This window comes from Manis pentadactyla, chromosome 2, assembly GCF_030020395.1.
Source record: "Manis pentadactyla isolate mManPen7 chromosome 2, mManPen7.hap1, whole genome shotgun sequence".
Lineage (NCBI taxonomy): Eukaryota > Metazoa > Chordata > Mammalia > Pholidota > Manidae > Manis > Manis pentadactyla.
In genome coordinates, this window is record NC_080020.1 from 126,660,608 (window position 1) to 126,680,835 (window position 20,228).

Consider the following 20,228-nt stretch of genomic DNA (forward strand, 5'->3'; position numbering starts at 1 on the left):
GGAGATGGCCTATTTCTCTCCACCCCTTGGAAACACCTATTGTGTAGAGATGCACCAAAGTCAGGTAAGAGATTCCGGAAATATTGCAATTTTACCCACATTCTCCAAAGGCAGAAAAGAAAAAATAATTTCATTATTGAATAATCATTAAGCTGAATGTGATGCACATAATTGGCAATCCTCTGAAACTGCAAAGTCAGAAGGAAACCTCATGTTTTTGTACATATAGGCAATGGGGGACAACCTGTAACTTGGCACATCCTCGAGATGATCAATAACTAGTCCTAAAGTAAAAGAATTTGACAGTACATTTTGTCACTCATAGACTCACAAATCAAATATTTGTCATCTTAGATTCACCTGGTAATGTGGAGTGATCATCTGCATTAACTAAATAGTTTTATGCAATGGAAAAATACGGCAAAATGCAGTATTGCAGCTTGAAGCTAGGCTACCATAGAAATGAGACCCCCACTCCTCCTGTCCCCCACCCCCGGAACTGAGAGATAGGGGCTTTGTTTCCCTTGATGATTTCATTTCAATGAGATAGTCTCCAGGTTCTTGAAAAATATATTCCTGGGTTGTAAAGCTGGCAAATATTTATTCAGCTTTTAAAAAAAGTTTACATAGAAAGGTTTACACAAGAGACAGAAGAAGAAAATACAGTTACAAGCTAAGGTAAATAATCTTATAAAAGGGAGGTGTCTTAGAAAATTTGAGTGTCTGGATTGCTTCTAGTTTTTTTCAAATTGAAGGAATTTTAAAACTAATATAATGTTGTAATACACTGGGCTGGATATGTTTTTTCCCCACGGTACTGATACAAGCAGGAGTCCAGCAGAGAACCAGAATAGCAGTCAGCCATAGACTCTTCTGTTGTCCAAAACCAAGAAGGTGGGTGAAAGCATGTACAGTAGGCATTTGTCTTAATTAGGATACACGTGGATGTTTTCAAAGATGTATTGATAAATCTTTGTGAGCAAATCCAGGCTCACATCACATTGGGGGAAAAGATTAAGTGTGAGATCTTTTGATTTGGTCTCCAGGTGGTTCTCCGGCTGATGAGAGGGAGCTTTGTCCTAGCAGCAAATCTCCCAATGGATTGACTCTTTCCAAGTCCCTTTCTGACATTATCCTAACTTCCCAGTTATCAGCAGTATATATTCCTGTTTTCTCTTCAGTATGTTATAATGAATAAAAGTTGAAATAGACTATCACCAAAAACACTTTGAAACCAAAGATTCTAAGAACTTTTGCATCTTGGACTGTGTGTGACAATTTCATACTTCAATAGAAAAACATAGCAATTTTTTACACCTCTATAGAAAAAGATGACTTCACTGCAAAAGAAATAATGTAAACAAGTGTCCTAGTGTCAGAAAAATTTTCAGGATGATACATGTAATGACCACTGACATCCACACTAGAATTATTATTTACAAGTATAACCTGTTTGTTTTGGAAACAGGGCAGTAGTTGTGGAATTTAATGTAGGGAAATATTAATTTCAGAAACAGACAGGAAGTATTAAAGGTCATGACGTTTAACAGTGAAGTACTCAGTATCTTAACTACATAGTGATGAACACTTCCAAAAATCATCATTGAAAAATGACTTAACACTTATTATATGTTGTGTATGTATAATCATGTGTGTGTGTGTGTGTGTGTGTGTGTGTGTGTGTGTACTTCACAGAATATAATATACTGAATATCCTAGTTGGGCTACTCTTAAATTCAATTTAGTTTTATCTTTCTGTTTAGCCAATACTGAACAAAATATTTTAATTTACATAGTTAATGTGAAAATCACACCACCCCCAAAAAATAAAAACCTATGTAAAAAATAGAAGCCATGTTTAATCTTATTTTCCAGATGCAACCCTTGTTTAAATTTTGCTGTTTTCCTTTTGGTCAAGTTCATATGCAGTGCCATTTGCATTTTATGAGAAACCGACTTATGCCTATTTACATTAGTGTGTTATAAAATATCAGTCACATTCCTAGGCATAAACATGAAAATAATATGAACTCCCCACAGATTAAAATTTTGTTAAGAAGTAATTAATTTTGAAGTTGTCAGGCTCAACATATTGCAAAAAGTTTTTACACTGTTGCCACATGATACTTAAGGTGAAATGGAGAAACATCTGACAGGCTTTATTAAGATAAGCCTTGAATTATGAATTTTGAATTGAGCCAAGTATTCAGGCTTGGTTGCTCATAAAAATGTCACATTCCTGAGTGTATTTCCATCTCTTTGTTTACATATGCAGACTATGAGGTTCCCAGTGGAACCTCAGTCAATTTCCCCTGAAGATTGTTTGAGACTTATGAGGTATTTAAATTTTTTGTATATAAAAAGATGTTTCTAAAACTGTGACTACTATCCAAATTACAAGAAGAACCATTATACATATTTTAAAAAGGGTAGATATCATGAAATTTTAATGACCTGTGAAAACACTTTTTCTGAGAATTTCTGCTTCCTTGTTATTTACTATTATAGAGGAGAATGCAGGGTGATCTGTCTACTGAATTTTCCTCAAGTGATGTAACAGAGTTATGATTTTGGATGGCTGCATGGTCCACATTTTATGTCCCATTAGAGGTAAAAAGTGTTCTCAAAATACCATTTACAAAAATTACCTGTTAGTGATCAAAGACCTTGACCTTGGGTTCACAGTAAACCCTTTAAAAAAAAAACACCATGCTTTGTTGTGCTGAATTGCTTGGACATGTTAGCAAATAGTATCCTTTACTGATGGCTGAAAAAGTGTAATGTCTACCTGTTGCTCAACATTGTCATAGCCAAGGATAAAAAAGATAATACACACACAAACCTTTCAGTTGGGGTTGGTTTCTGTGTTCTACAATGATGTTCCTATTACAAAGGTGATAATTATAGCTACAGAGATAGACATAGACATAGACATAGATATAGATTATATATATATATATATATATATATATATATATATATATATATACATGGATTTCTTATGTTTTGAAGAAGTATACTCTGGCTTAAGGAAGTAAGTCTTAGAAATTTGACAAGGTCCTGATCTCTTCCACCATCTGCTCTTTCCACTTAACATTATGTCATGAGCATTTTCTTGTGTCATGTGACACAAGAAGTCTGTGACAACCTTATTATTTATCACTAACACCCCTACTCAGGCCATCTCTACCACATCTGTGACAGTGAATGTTACTATTCTCTCTCATTTTAAAGAGTGAGGCATAGAGAAGATATACAATTTGTTGAGGTCACCTATCTAGTACATAGCAAACCCCAAATTTCAGTCTATGTCATCTCATTTCAGAACTGTCACTCAGCTTAACAATGTCTTACAAATGACTCCATATACTTATACCATAAAGGTAGACCTTAATGTATTTGAATGGATATTTAGATATGTTTTCAAATTAAACTTTTGTAAAAAACAATAAATATAGTGTATATAGTCTTTTTAAAAATGGAACCAAGTTAATGCAGATTTGTACTTCAGCATGGTAAGCTTTATCCCTACTATAATTTTTATGTATTTTATTTCCTATATGTTTTTTTAGAACATAATATGCTTACCTCCTAAATGATTTCTTTTAAAACAATAAATGCTTGCCTCATGCTGAATACTACTTTTGATGAAATACATGCGAGTGGTTTATTTTATATAACTGTTAAAATAACATTGTTCTCAGACTAAAGACTTTAAATAACATAAACATCCTACTATAGTAACAAGAAATGTGGAGGAAAAATATTTCACAAAGAAAATGAAAGACAAGAGCTGGAAATGAAATAGGTAGAAAATTAATATCCTTTTCACACATTTGATTTTTGAGCCCACATTGGCCTTCATTTTTGTATCTTAACAAAGCATATCTTTTGACATTGTTTCTTGATGTATTAAAGGAGAATTTATTATTAGAAATAAGTTTTAAACAATGGCTTTATTATGTCTGAACCCTCATTATTCAAAAGATAAAAGGTTATAAAAACATTCAAAGGTGTAGACAACTTTATTGAGAATAAAAATGTGTAAGTCCTAATTGTCCAGGTTTTAATGATAATGTAACATTTTCTTTCTTCTCACACACATACATTCACATACACAGAGTCAGGGATAGTTTGTCATCTCTAATCTTATCTCTGTCCCTATGTTCTTTGGAATATTTCTTATTATTCACATACTCATTCACTTCATATGAGCTTCTTTTTCGTCTCCGTATTTTTCTCTGCCGTAATTCTAATTGCTCCAATTACTGCATATAATTTGTATTTTTATCATGTCAATTTATATGCATTTTTTAAGAGTTTTTCAATTCTTTCAGAATAGCTGGAGTAAATATCAACATCTAACCCTGGTGCGGGTGTCGTCAGCCACCGTCTCAGTTCTGAAGGTCTAGGAGCCTTTTATTCTGCCACATCAAGTATAGGTGCAGACAGAGTTTGAGATACCCATCACCGTTCCGTTAGTTTTTCAGGATACAACTCCTTTTACTTCAAAATGAAGTAACCCTGAATATTGCGTGTGGAAACATATAAGCCAAGGGTGAGAACAATGATAGGACAAGAGGGATCATTAATGCTTTGTATCAGATATGAGCTGTGATATTGACAAAGGAAGCAATAATGGAAGGAACAGCCAGTCCAGCCCCTGAATTTTGGCTGTTTCGTACTTGCTGGGATAAGATTTGGGAGCTTTGTGTATACTGACTCAATCACTTTGTTCCCAGGCTATCAAACAGCAGAGTCTATGAGGCTACTTGCCGTTCTTTTTTTTTTTTTGTAGTAATATCTAGATTTGTTTTAAGCCTCATATGCTTCCTATCATCTCAATGATAAATCCTCTTCTTCATTTCTTCTCTGTTTTCTTCTTTTTCTTTAATTTTCATAATACTAGTTATAATTCATAAGAATGTAATACTGACAAAATTGGTATAATATCACCTATTCAGAAACTGATTTTAAAACTTTAATTTTTTTCCATTTTTATTTCTTAATGAGATATAAGTGGTCTACAGTGTTTTGTGAGTTTGATGTTGGAACTAATCAACAAATTCAGTAAAGTTTCAAGATATAAAATCAACATACAGAAATTAGGAGTGTCCTTGTACACTAACAATAAAATATCTGGAAAAAATAAATAAAACAATCCCATTCACAATAGCATCAAAAACAAACAAACAAAAAATACTCAGGAATAAATTTAACCAAGGAAATGAAAGATCTGTGCACTGAAAACCATAAAGTTTTAATAAACAAAATTGAAGAAGACACAAATGGAAAGATACCCTGTGTTTATGGATTGGAAAAATTAATACTGTTAAAATGTCTCCTCTAGGCATCCTGCCTAAAGCAATCTACAGATTCAATGCAATGCCTTTCAAAATACCAACAGCATTCTTTAACAAATAAGAGCAAATAGCTCTAAAATTCATATGGAACAACAGAAGACTCCGAATAGCCAAAGCAATCCTGAGAATGAAGAATAAAGCTGGGGTGATTATGTTCCCCAAGTTCAAGCTCTACTACAAAGCCACAGTAATCAAGACAATTTGATACTGCTACAAGAGCAGACCCACACACCAATGGAACAGACTAGAGAGCTCAGATATAAACCTAATCATATATGGTCAATTAATATACAATAAAAGAGTGATGGACATACAATGGGGAAATGACAGCCTCTTTAACAACTGGTGTCAGCAAAGCTGGACAACTACATGCAAGAGAATGAAACTGGATTATTGTCTAACCCCATACACAAAAGTAAACTCGAAGAGGATCAAAGGCCTGTATATAAGTCATGAAACCATAAAACTCTTAGAAGACAACAGAGGCAAAAATCTCTTGAATATAAACATAAGCAACATTTTCCTCAATGCATCTCCTCCGTCAAGGAAAACAAAAGCAAAAATAAACAAATGGGACTACATCAAGCTAAAAAACCTCTGTACAACAAAGGGCACCATCAGCAGAATAAAATGGCATCCTGCAGTATGGGAGAACATGTTTGTAAATGATATATCTGATAAGGGGTTAACATCCAAAATATATAAAGAACTCACATGCCTCAACAACCAAAAAGTAAATAACCTGATTAAAAAATGGGAAGAGGATATGAACAGATAATTCTCCAAAGAAGACATTCAGATGGCCAACAGACACATGAAAAGATGCTCCACATAACCAATTGTCAGGGAAATGCAAATTAAAACCACAATGAGATATCACCTCATACCAGTTAGCATGGCCAGCATTGAAAAGACTAAGAACAACAAATGCTGGTGAGGATGCGGAGAAAGGGGAAGCCCCTTCCACTGCAGGTGGAAATGTAAGCTAGTTCAACCATTGTGGAAAGCAATATGAAGGTTCCTGAAAAAATAAAAATAGAAATACAATTACCTTGGAATTCCACTCCTAGGAATTTACCTAAAAAATACAAGTTCTCAGATTCAAAAACACATATGCACCCCTATGTTTTCTGTAGCACTATTTACAATAGCCAAGATATGGAAGCAACCTAAGTGTTCATCAGTAGATGAATGGGTAAAGAAGAGGTGGTACATATACACAATGGAATACTATTCAGCCATAAGAAAGAAACAAATCCTACCATTTGCAACAACATGAATGGAGCTGGAGGGTATTATGCTCAGTGAAATAAGCCAGGCAGAGAAAGACAAGTACCAAATGATTTCCCTCATTTGTGGAATATAACAATGAAACAAAACTGAACGAACAAAACAACAGCAGATTCACAGACTCTGGAGAAGGGACTAGTCATTACCAAAGGGGAGGTGTGGGAGAGTGCATGTGTGGAGGCAAGGAGAAAGGGATTGAGGGGTATTATGATTAGTACACATGGTGTGGAGAGGATCATGGGGAAGACAGTGTAGCACAGAGAAGGTAAGTAGTGGCTCTGTGGCATCTTAGTACACTGATGGACAGTGACTGCAATGGGTCATGGGGAAACTTGATAATATGGGTGAATGAAGTAACCTCATTGTATTACATGTGAAACCGTCATATGAGTATATATCAATACCTTAATAAAAAAATTGTATATATATATGTGTATATATATATATATATATATAAATAAATAAAAGAGTCTCCTCTATTTTCTTACTTCATTTAAAATATCTGTCTGGCTCTCAGGTCCTTTCCTCCAGACACTTGTAATTTTATGTTCTTTGTGATAGAACCTTAGTTCTTTGCCTCAGTTAATTCCAATGAATATAGTTCATTCTTCTCTGCAGGAAAACTCAAGGCTTATTTACTGTATATCCCTCAACTGAGAGAACACAATTTCTAGGTCATGAAAGGTCCAATTGGTCAAAGACAGTGGTTTTTTCTTAGCTTTACCTGACGATATTTTTTTAAATACTAATTTCCAAACCCCACTCCAAATTAAAATATGGGCATCTTTAGATGCAGGCCCTGAGTACTTGCTCTTTTTGTAATAACTCCTTAGATGATTGTGATTCAGAATGAAGATTAAGAAGCACTAATTTAAATTGATCATTTTGGTTCCATTCCTTCTGCCAATGAATATACTATTCCTCTCGCTAGAAATTGATTCAGGCATAGGTATTTGCACACATTCCACAATTTTGACCAATGAGACATGAGAAGTGTTCTAAGGGGCTTCTGGGAAATGTTTGGTCACTTTTTAAAGTTACAGAAGAGGCATACTTAATTTTATTTGAACAGTCCCATGTTAGGATATGGGTCCTGTAATTTCTGTAGTCATCTTGTGATCAAAAGCAAGGTAACTGAGTATAAATCTAAGAAGCCGAAGGGCATTATGTCATAAGATGGAAAAAAGAAAAGAATGGTTATAAAAAACCACAACTACAGTTACAACAAAATATTTACAAATGTAAATATTAATTGATCATCCAGTAGCTATAACTTTTTCTTATTTTAAATAATTGTTTTAAGATATTTCAAATTCAATTTTTGGTTATATGGCGACTCAGATGTTTTTGTTTGTTTAAGAAACACTAAACTTGAACCATTAATGACCAGAAAACTTGTTTCACTCATATTTATACCCTAGAAGTTAGTGAGAAGAAATATGTACATTCATATTTCTACAGAAGCAAATAATGGGGAAAAAAGAACATAAAAGTCACTATATCAATACAGTCAGAATGTACCATTTTTCATAAAGCTTTCATCTGTCACTATAAAACAACAATCATTTTCTAATCCCATCTCACATTAGTTTCCCATACAAACTTGAATAGTGGGAATTTCAAAGGATATATGATTGTGTTTGTGTTTGGGGACTAGAAAAACGAGATGCTGTTTCCTGAATAATAATGATTTTCTTCTTGTTCATGTACCGCATGAGCTCCTTAGAAGATCATCATTCCTCTGTGCCTTGCCCAAGCATAATTTCAATTTATTTTGTGATAAACCAGAAACAAAAACCTCTAACATTCCATAAATCCTTTAATCATAATTTCCTCTGGAGCCTAAATTAACAGTACTGACTGGATATTTGGATTTAAGAGATGCAAACACTATAGAAACAACATTTCACATGCTCAGTGGAATTGACTTGAATGATCATAGCAAACCAGGAACCTGAAACTTGTTTAAAAAAATATCTGCACAAGTTGCATTAAGCTAGTTGTTTTCATGCTTAGTCACAGATCACATGTTATCACTCTCTCATCCATCAAATAACAAGGCAGAGGTACCTACTACAAAGTCTACCAATGCAAAAATTTCCCTGCTAATGAAAACTTCTGGGAGTTGCTGTGTGCAAAGAATGGGTTGGTTGCATTAGAATTCCCACAGAGCCGCCTTGCGGCAGTCATGGAACAAATGCAAGCTCAGAGCATAGAACACACACTACAAAAACATGAGGACACAGATCTTTAATTAATGTTGAATGCCATTTTCCTCTTGCCCCAATGGTCTCATATAGATATTTGTGGGGGGCAAAACTGTCAGTTATGTTCATGGAGAAATCAGACATGGAACAGACCCTGGATTCACTTTTTCCCTTGCTTCTCTGCATCACAGATGAAAAACAAAATCTGTTACTAAGCAGAGAAGTTCCAAAAGAGCAGTGAAAGCAATAAAAAATAACGAGCATGTAGTTCTGTATAGGCCAGTATAAAATATTTTAAACAGGTATTGTTCTTGTTTTTAAAGAGTAGTCTATCTAAATTACAAAAACAGAACTGAGTTTTATTATTTATATGAAGAATATTAAAATCTCTCTGCCCTACTTCATGTACGGGGATTAGATTGACAGAATTTTCACTAGAATATTAACATAATGACAATACTCTAGCTTCCTATGATAAGAATTACAGAGAACCTAATTTGAGCATTATGGTCTTTGCTTAATATTGAGTAATGATCTGTGACTATTGTCTCCAAACACTTTTTGGCATAGTATTTTTGAAGACACTATCAATTCTGTTGCTTCAAGACCCTTTCTGAAAATTTCACTAAGATTTTATTACTCTATGAAAACTGTCTTTCCGAAATGGTTTGGTAAACAACCTTGTACAGGATAATTTGAGTCATGAAACTCATCATGTTTGTGAATGTGTCTTAGCTGTCAAGAAAACTAGCACATGGATCTCTGCCAGGCTAGGTAGTCTTGAAGGATTATTTTCTCCTAACTCCATTCTTTGTTTATAACCATTTGATTTTTGACTTAATTGTTCTGTGATTTTATTGTGATTGTAGCTTTTGTTCCAAGCTTTCTCAAACAGTTTGACTGTATGCTCACTCTTTGCTGGTATTATCTCATTTAACCCAAGAAACAATGCTCTGTTAGAACTATTATTATTTATGGATTTATATTATTTACATTTTAGGGATGAGGAAATTGTGGGTAGCACAGTTAAATAATTTGTCCAGGATTGCAAGGCAAATATGATGCCCTGATCTTGCTTAGATCCTAAAGTTGTGACCCTAGACACAGTACACAAATTCTACTGAAAGTCAGAAAAGGACCATGTGTTCTATTGTAAATGTTCATTTTCTTTCTCCTTCACTCCTTCCTTCCTCTCTTCCTTCTCTTTTCCTCCTCACTTCTCTTTTCTAGTCTTTTTTTCTCTTTTCTTTCAAGTAATTTTATTGAGCCAACATTCATATTTTGTGCCATCACTATTCTCTGTGAAAGGAAAAGAGCAGCGAACAGCAGAGAACAAACTAAGGCATGTGTCTTTCCCTAAGAGGAAGGACTGTGTCACCTCCCCATCCTCAACTTCAAATAAGAAAATTAAAGGTTCTTAAACATCTTCTTATAAGTCCTTTAATTTTGTATTTCTAATAGTGCAGCATATTTCTGTTTTACTGTTGAGTACATTTTGGTGCATATTAAATGTTTTTGGAAGACCCAGGTAAAGAAACCAAAGATCCACCCTTGCAATTCCTGTCTGGACACATCTAGCTTGCAACATAGCAGCCAGTGAGTTTTATGGTTGCTAGAATTTTTTTGTTGTTACGTGAACCTTCCCACTCTTCCCCCCACCCCAAGCCTAGACTGTAAAATGTTCCAGCCTCATGAAGGCTTATTTTGGAAAAAAACAACTGTAAGTTTAATGTTCAATATGTGGTCTATTCCTTCTGAAAAATCCTGAAAAATATGGGTAAAGCATCTTATGCCATGGTAATATCTCTAGTGGAAGATTGACTATCATTTGGTAGGTTTTTTATAAGTTTTTGGCTGCTGCTTTTCCCTCTCTCATTTTCTTTATGCTACTTACTTTCTCTCAGAATACATTATTTTTTAAATTGCTCCTTCAGAATTTCATTCATCCTTTGACAGCTCATCTCTAATTTTTAGATTTCTTCTTAACCATGATAATGCGTCTTCCTGTGTATTACCAAGAATATTCAATTTAGTGTCATTTAACAATTTAAAAATAAATGCCCAGCTGTACACTCCTAATCTTTTCATTCAGAACATGACTCAATATCATGCAGTTTTTGGTTCTCTCCTGCCTTTAGTGTACTATTATAGGGTCTTAATATGGGATTTTTTCTCATTGAAATTGTGAGAAACTGATACAAATGATATCCAAATACCTATATTTTTATCAAATATATGAGATAAAAATCTATAATTTATCTATCTACATTATAATCTACCTATTATCTATCTACATATCATTACAGGGTATTTTTCTAGATTGAATACTGTGCAATGGCCATCATTTCTACATTAATAGCAAATATTTATTGAGTTCTTATTGCTTGTAGTAATCTTTTAAGTGCTTTATGTTTTATATATATTAACATAAGCTTTATTTATATTAATTCTCACATGTAATACTTATATTATAGGCATTACACCTGCTATACACCTTTTACTGGTGAGGAAATTGAATCAGAAAGAGATTAAGTCAAGGGCAAGTCCCCACAGTTGGTTCTAGCTGGCTTTACCTTTGCCTCTAAACTGTAGTAGATCCTAAAGTACTGCGTTATCTGATTCTGAGATAGATGCTCATTTTGTACAGTAGGTTGCCATGCAAAGCAGAATCAGTCATAAGCTCAAACTAACATTTCAAAATTCAGTGATGCAAATGATATAAAGGAAAGAACACGATGCTCATTTTACACACAGAAATGCATGCTCACTTTGCTTCCACAGAGCATAGATGCAGGAGAATGTGTCAACACGACTGTAGAAAGACTACTTGCTTAATTCGATGGTTGACATTTTCCTATCGAATCTTCTTCTGTCACATTGATGATTTTACATCAGGAAAAGCTTGACAAGATTAAAATAGCTATATGGCTCCATGGAGGAAGTTTCTATAGTAACTGATAGTACATAAAGGAAAGAAGCACAAAAATACAACATTCAATTTACACTGAAGTGTGTATTTATTCTATTTATAAATCGAATAAAACATTGGATTCAGTGTCAATGCTCATCGACATTTTCTAGTTAATTTGTCTTAAAAGCCTATACGTTGTTAGTTCTTGAAAGACAATTGAAGTGAAGATACTTGCATTTTCTACAATAAAAGGAAAATAGGGACAACTGAAAAAAACAAAGTTTAGACTGCACTGAAGTCTTCATAGGCTTCTCTTAGCGCCCTGCGTATCTGTCCCTCCGCCTCCCACCCACATGTCCACTTCCCAAGGGGTGAACATTCCCGTGTATCCCTGAGCACTCTGCCACAAGAACATGTATGCTTGACATAGTTCTGACCAGATTTCAAAGAGTGTCTTCCCTGAAGAGCTTTTATGAATCTTAATTTGACTCAATCTAACACCATCTTCCTTCCCCCCCTAAAAATATGTCCCTCTAGTTTCAGGAACTTAAAATTTGTCATAAGTACAATTCTTAAAATTGTTCACTTTTGTAAATTTCCCTTTAATTTTTGCTTTAACTGAAACCTAGTTATATCCTAAGAGCAACACGTGTGTGTGTGAGTATATGTGTTCTCATCCTCCATGTACCTGGAGATAGTGTAAACAAATTCCTTACAATGCATTGTTACACCTTGAACAGTTTTTGTCTTCAAAAACTCCTCTAAGACAATACCTGAGCCTGTCTACATACTATTTTTCATTGCTACATTAATCTACAATCCTTCCAGGGAATTCTTCCATTTAATAAAATATTTGGTCTCACAATTTACTTTCTTTATCTTCATCGTTACTCCTGCACATGTAGATTACAATTGGACATTTGTCCAGAACTGATCCATCATGTATGTATCCTTGTATACCTAATACTCTCCTCTAAGTAGGTTTTCTTGATTTTCCACATCTCAATTAATAGCCTCATCACTTACTTAATTAGGTCAATATCTGGGATCTTTCCCCTAACTCTTCCTTTGCTTACATTTTGTTGCCTACTCATCAGCAAGTCCTATAACAGGTAGACATACAGAGGTTTTATGACCAACTTAAACAGTTTGTATTACAGTTTGGATATGATTATAATCCCCTGGAAGTTTTTCAATAGTGAAAAGAATTTGACTGTTGAACACATCTCTATTGCTAATCCATAGATAACTGACTGAAGTGGAAACTAGTAGAAGAGCAAAGTCTTGGTGGAGGTTAGTTTAATATCAAAGTGAAATAAAACATTGGTATGGCCTTGATGCAGAGATCTTTCCACTCTGTCAAAAAGCAGGCATTTCATTGTGTGTGGGAGTGTTGTCAACAGTATAATGGATACATGGCATATTTAAACAATTTTACATGTTGGCAGTAGAATAGATGAGAAGTAGATCCTCTTTCCAGATGTCCAAAACCACACAGGTGTTCTGTCTGATCCTAAAATACAAGGAGCTCAGTCTTACCTTAGGGGTTTCTCTTTGCTGTTCCTTTGCCTTTGACAGCATTTATTTGCAAGGCATTATAACCTCATTTCATTGTCTGTTCAAACATCACCTCAGAGATACCATCTTAATATACCTTTAAATGAGCCTTATCAGTCACAATGTAGTTAATCTCACATATATTTTATATATATGTACACATATATCATAAATATCTGTCAGTATATTATAAAGGTAATATGTTATATATTTCTGTATTTCATACCATTTACAATTGAATGACTCATGAACTTTGGGATTTTGATTGTCTTTTCAACCATGAATCTTTAGCACCTACAACACTGAAAAAGCACATGATATTTCAAACAATGATTGACTGAGACTATAGACAGTTTGTCAAACTTAGCACTTAGAGAACAGGGTAGAATATATTTAAATGAGGGCAATTTATACTAACTTCTTTATTTTATAGGTATTTAGGTCTTATAAAACTTATGTCTGGAGAAACAGACAAAATATATAAGACTATAACAAATATTATTTTGTAGCTAGGCCTAAAACAAATTTTCAGTTGCACAACAACACAACTTTACACAATGCATAAAACACGTAGAAAAAACATATATACTAAGTGGAAACACAAATGGCTATGGAATGGGATGTGTCTGGCTCAAAACTCCATAACCTTCCTTTTTAAAACTATAAGATTATGGGAAGATAATTTAAATAATGTGAGTCTCAGTTCTTCAATCTGTTGAATGACAATAAATACATTTCCCTTACAAGTTTGTGTCAGGATTGATCAGATCTCTATGAGAAATACCTAATAGTGAGCACATGTCATTACAAACTTATATAAGCAATATTTTTATTGTGGTGCTGGTGGGGCTATATCTTTATATACAGTGGTCCCCTTTAGCCATGGTTTCACTTTTCATGGTTTGAGCTATTATGATCAATTGTGGTCCAGAAGTAGATGATCTACCTTCTGATATTCAGTCAACAGGTTCATAATAGGCTAACATTATATCACAATGCCTACATCATTCACCTCGCTCCATCTCATCACACAGGTATGTTATCATCTCACATCATCACGAGAAGAAGGGTAAGTACAATGCAGTATGATATTTTGAGAGACAGACAGACATTCACATAACTTTTATTGTAGTGTTTTGTTATAATTGTTCTATTTTATTATTAAATATCACTGTTAATCTCTTACTGTGCCTAATTTATAAGTTAAACTGTATAATAGGTATGAATGTGTAGGCAAAAAACAGAGTATATGCATAGTGTTCAGTATGATCTGTGGTTTCAGACATCCAGAAGGAGTCTTAGAATGTATCTCCCACAAATAAGGGGGGACAACTGTAATTAGCTCACTAATAACAGACCATGTTTCTCAGCATAGCTATCTTGCAAAATTGTGCCAAGAATGAATTACATATGATTCTTTGGAATATCAATTTATTTTTTATTATCAATAAAATATGCATTTCTGTATATCCAAAGAAATTGTATGGTTGCTTCTAAATCAAATAGTCCTCTGCCAAGAAATTAATTAAATCACATCCATTTCTTTTCTTTTGAATTTTGTGCTATGGATTCATTCAGTTGTATTAATTTCTACTCTATTGTGCTATCTAATCCTGATTTAGATTTTTATCTTTCAATAACAACTCACTTAAGAGTATCCTATTATTATTATTTCACAAGAATTTCAGATGTAGAATTTATTGACATTTATCCCATATTATTTTTCCTTGCTACAAATCCCTTCTGTACAATATATTTAGAGCGTTTATTTTAGCCTTTGCAATGCAGAGATCTTCCCACACAGCTCCAACTGTCAAAAAGCAGGCATTTCATTGTGTGTGGGAGTGTTGTCTGGCAGACTAATGGATAAATGACATATTTAAACAATTTTCCTATATTAAAATTTTTTGTCTAAAGTGTTTTGGAGTTACTTTATTCCCTATAGTAAATGACATATTTTAGAAACGTGAAGCTGATGTTCCTTGTTCAACCTGTCAATTTCAGTTTTAGGAACTACAGTGTTCAGAAGTCAATGCTGTAGCTTTTTACATATTTTGTGCCCTGGTTCTGTTTTCTTGCACTAATAACTTCAAGGATTCAATCAGTCAGTTGCACCTAACTTAAAAATTAAAAATTGATTATTGGTATTGGATTTCTCATTAAAAAGATCATTAAGATTATGTTACATTAAATATAGCCTAGGATTGACACTCCTCATTAGAAACTCCTATTTCTTTTTGGTCTCTTTGCAGCATTCTTCTCCTTCAAATGCTGCAGCTGTTTTTCTCCTGATTGGCTTTATGTTCCTCCTACTTAAAGATTTAGTGTTCTTTTTCATGTTCTTTATTATCTGCATTCCCTCCCACCTCCAGATACTGTATTTGGGCTCAAATATTTAATGGTCATCTCTCTGTGGATGAATATTTCACAACAGGAAGACTAGATTTTCTTTTTATCTCAGAATGTTGTCTAGTGCTCAACATATAAACAACTCTTATTCAGAAAGGGATAAGTTCAATGACAGGTAGAGAGAACATTTCCTGGAGCAAAAATAACAACTGCTACCACAGTACCAAAAACCTTACCCTACTAGTTCTAGTCCACTCACAAAGCAATACTGCTGGTAAACTCAGGAAGCAGATCCTTCTGTTACCTGTTATCAATGTGCATAAATTCCTTTAGTAAAATTTCTATTACAAGGACACACATGCATGTATGTATATGTGTATGTATACATATATTTTATGCATATATTCATTATATATAAAACACACATTCATGCCTAGACTGCTTTTCATCAAATCTAAGATACCATTGATTTTAAGCTCTGTCACTGGTTTTATTTATTGGAAAAAAAATGAATTATATCTATGAATTAAATTGGCAAACAATAAATTATAAGACATATTTCAATTTAAAAAATATAAAATGTGAAAATCCATAATGGAGTCAGTGATATATCATATATATTATATATAAATGCTGTATTATATGTACTCTATATCCTATTTTCACAGACAACTGGGATTCTGCAAGCTTGGACAACTTCCTGGCTGGAGTTTCATTTTTTTGTTTTTTTAAATAGGAACATGGGAAGATGGGAGGGTGGAGTTAGTAGATAAAGAAGCTAAGTAGAAGTTAAGCATATACTGCATTCTAGAAAGATGAAATTCTATGCAATGAATTTGGGGCATGGGAGGAGGGAGAAGTAATGTATTTCAACAAGATATTGCAAAAATTCAGAGGATAGTATAAAGATGTCCTGTTGGGTCCCCAAGGCCATAAAATGAACCTTACAGTAAGGACAGTATCTGGATCCCACCATCACTAAAGCTTGATTGGGTCATACAGTTTGAGATGGCAGAGAAATAAGCATAATAAGCCACCAGTGTACCTCTCCATTTCTACTTTGCCCACTAAATACATCTCTTTCTCTATTGGATGTCTTAGAACTTGTGGAAGGTGAAAAGCATAACACCTTCATGGATTGTGGGATCAGAGTAACTATGAAGAATTCAGATATTCTGTCAAAGAGAGAAAAAAATACATAGAGATAACATCTCAGACCTTGAAACAAGTATTTTAGATGAAACCACTTTGGATGGATATTGTTTCCATTTTCTATTGGTGATGTCACAAATTTAGTGGCTTAAAACAACACAATTTAATTATTTCAGTTTTCCTGAAGGTCAGAAATTCTGGTGGGCTTAAGTAGTTTCTCTGCTCAGGGTCTTTCAAAATTTCAATCAAGGAATTGTCTGGCCTGGTAGCTCTGAAGAAAAATCTACTTTCAAGAAAATTCAGATTGTTGGCAGAATTCAGTTGCAAATGGTTTTAGGACTGAGGTCCCTGTTTCCTTGATGGTTGTCCACTGGAAGCCATTGTGAGCCTGTAGATGCCACCTGCATTCCCTGGGTCATGGCCTCCTTCACCTTTGAAGTCAGCAAAAGCAAGTCACTCCTTTCCTGCCTCGTTATTCTTACCTGCAGCAGAAGAAAGTTCTCTGTTTTTAAAGGATCATGTGATTAGACAGGGCCTCGCTGGATAATCCAGGGTAATGGTCCCGATTTTTTCAGGTCCATTAACTTAATTACATCTGCAAAGTACCTTTTGCCACATGAGTTCATCTTCACAGGCTCTAGTCAGTAAGATGTGGGCATATCTGGGAGGACCATTCTGCCTTCCAGGCATATGTGCATCATGTCAAACTTTTTAAAACCAGAATTTACTGAGAAATATTGGTTAAGAAGAAATTTAAGAAATGAATTTGAGTGCTTCTTCTGTCATTCAGGCACCTCCTTGCTCCTTAACTGCTGATATAATCGAATTTAACAGTTTTCTGTCTTCTGTACTCCAATATCTGCTCTAGGAAGACGAGTTAGCATCCAGAAGAGTACGAATCACTTTACATCTACCTGAAGGGAAGTCATTCATTTAATCTACACTCAAATTACATGACTATAAGAGTCACATGCTTTGAGGATGCTTGTCATTAAATAGAGAATAAATCACCTTTCTTTGAACTTTTGTTCGGCAAATTCTTATTTTTGTAACATTGTTAAAAAAATGTTAATTTATTTTTTAACAAATATTTATGGAGCACCTATTATGTTTTCTATTCTGCTCTAGCTGTAGGAGATACAGCAATGAACTAGACAATCATAAGTCTTATGGAATTTTCATTATAGGTATCAAATCATGGTAGGATAAAATGGTGGAGTAGAATAAAATTAGTTATTTTTTTAATTTTCAAAAATTTAATTTCTGATGTATTAGCTGGTAATGAAAATTAATTTTAGCAAAACTGCTTTTTAAAAGTGCAATTAAAGAAAAATTGCTAGTTCTCCCTCAGCTAGTGCCCAGGGGTTATTGATTATTGCCAGAGGCTACAGGTAGGAATTTAATGATGCTGAGGATTTTTTGTTCTGGTAATTAAATTGTCCAACCTGATTAGTATCTGTTTAATATTTCCACCCAGGGTTTTACATGCTGGTGGAGAAGCCTTGGTGATGAACCACAGAATATAGGTAAGTCTTCAAAGAACAATGTTGGGTGATATATACTATTATATATCAAAACTAATTATAAATCAATTTTTGGCATTACGATAGATAAAAGCAACTAAAAAGTAAGAATAATTAGTTCATAAATAGACCTCTACTTAAGTGAGACTTGGATTTATAAATAAAAAAAAAGATGGCACTTAAGAGAGTGGGAAAGGAATCTCATTATTAAGTGTATCTGGAATAATGATATATCCACATAAAAGGATAGATACTTGTCCTATACCACAAACAACTATAAATCCAGTAGACTATGGGACAAAAATGAAATATGAAACAATACATTGTAGTTATTTGAAGACTGCACTCATTTCATGACCATGGGACTGGAAATGAGTTCTTAAATAGGGCACCAAAAGGAAAAGACTGATAAGCTGAAAATTAAAATTAAGAAATTCTGTTCACAAAATCATATTATTAAGAGAATAACAACATCAAAAAAAAAAAAGGAGAAAGAAAAGAAAAGCCACAGAGTAGAAGAAGATATCTGGCATACATATAGCTGAAAAAATACCAATATCCAGATCATATTGAGAATATAGTCAGTATGTCTTCAAATAAATTAGAAAAAGACTGAAATTAGAAACATAAATTGTCAACAAGCTTGACATGGCAGTTCAACAAAACAAAAATAGCTGAAATGTCAACAAATGTACAAGAAGAAAAATAAAACTTACCATGATTTTGGTCATGGCTAGTCAGTATGCTTAAACTCTACCCTGAAAGGTTATGAGGAAAGTGATTGAAAAAAATCCACATGCTGTATCACTACACAAGCAATGGAACTTGAGCATGTGGTGTGTGGGGTGATGTGGGGTTGGGACTGAAAATACCAAGTGTTGGTGAGGACATGAAGAAAATGGAATGAACATACCTTAATTGGTGGGGAAAATAAATAGTTCAATAGCTTCACCACAATAAACATATGCAGCCACTAAGACTCAGAAATTCCCCTCCATTTAAAATTGAAGCAGGAATTAAACAATTTCCAGATAAACAAAAGTTAAAGGAATTCACCACCAAGCAAGCCTTATAAGATATGGTAAAGGGGCTGCTGTCATATAGAAGTTTCCCTAAGGCTAAGTAATTTTCACCAGTGAAACTAAACTCACAGTAAAGGTAGTAGACCAACTAATTACCAAGCAAGTATGAAATGATAACAAAACAAAGGAAACATAATCAACTATACACAAAATGAGTCAAGGGATACATAAAAAGTGCAGATTATGACATTTAATTTGAAAAATGTAGAAGAGGAGGAAGAAGGGAAATAAATTAACTTTATATTGTGTTTGAAATAGAGTAATCGGCAATTTAAGGTAGACTATTGTATAGTAAAGAAGTTATCCATGAACCTATGGTAAGCACAAAACTAAAGTCTAAAATAAATACACATAAATAAATAAATAAATAAATAAATAAGAGAAGTTCAATTACAACACTAAGGAAAACCAAAAAAACAGCCAGAAAACAATTAATAAAATAGAAATAAGTACATATCTATGAATAATTACCCTAAATGTAAATGAACTGAATGCACCAATCAAAAGACATAGAGTAGTAGAATTGAGAAAGAAATGATTCATATCCTAGTAGAAACTCATTTCATACACAAAGATATACACAGACTAAAAGTGAAGAGATGGAAAAAGAAATGCCATTCACATAGTAGGAAGATAAAACTAGGATTAACAGTACTTATATCAGACAGAATCGATTTTAAAACAAAGTAGCAAGAGACAAAGAAGGACATTACATAATGATAAAGGGCTCAGTCCAACAAGAGTATATAACCATTATAAATATCCATGCACCCAATATAGGAGTACCTATGTAA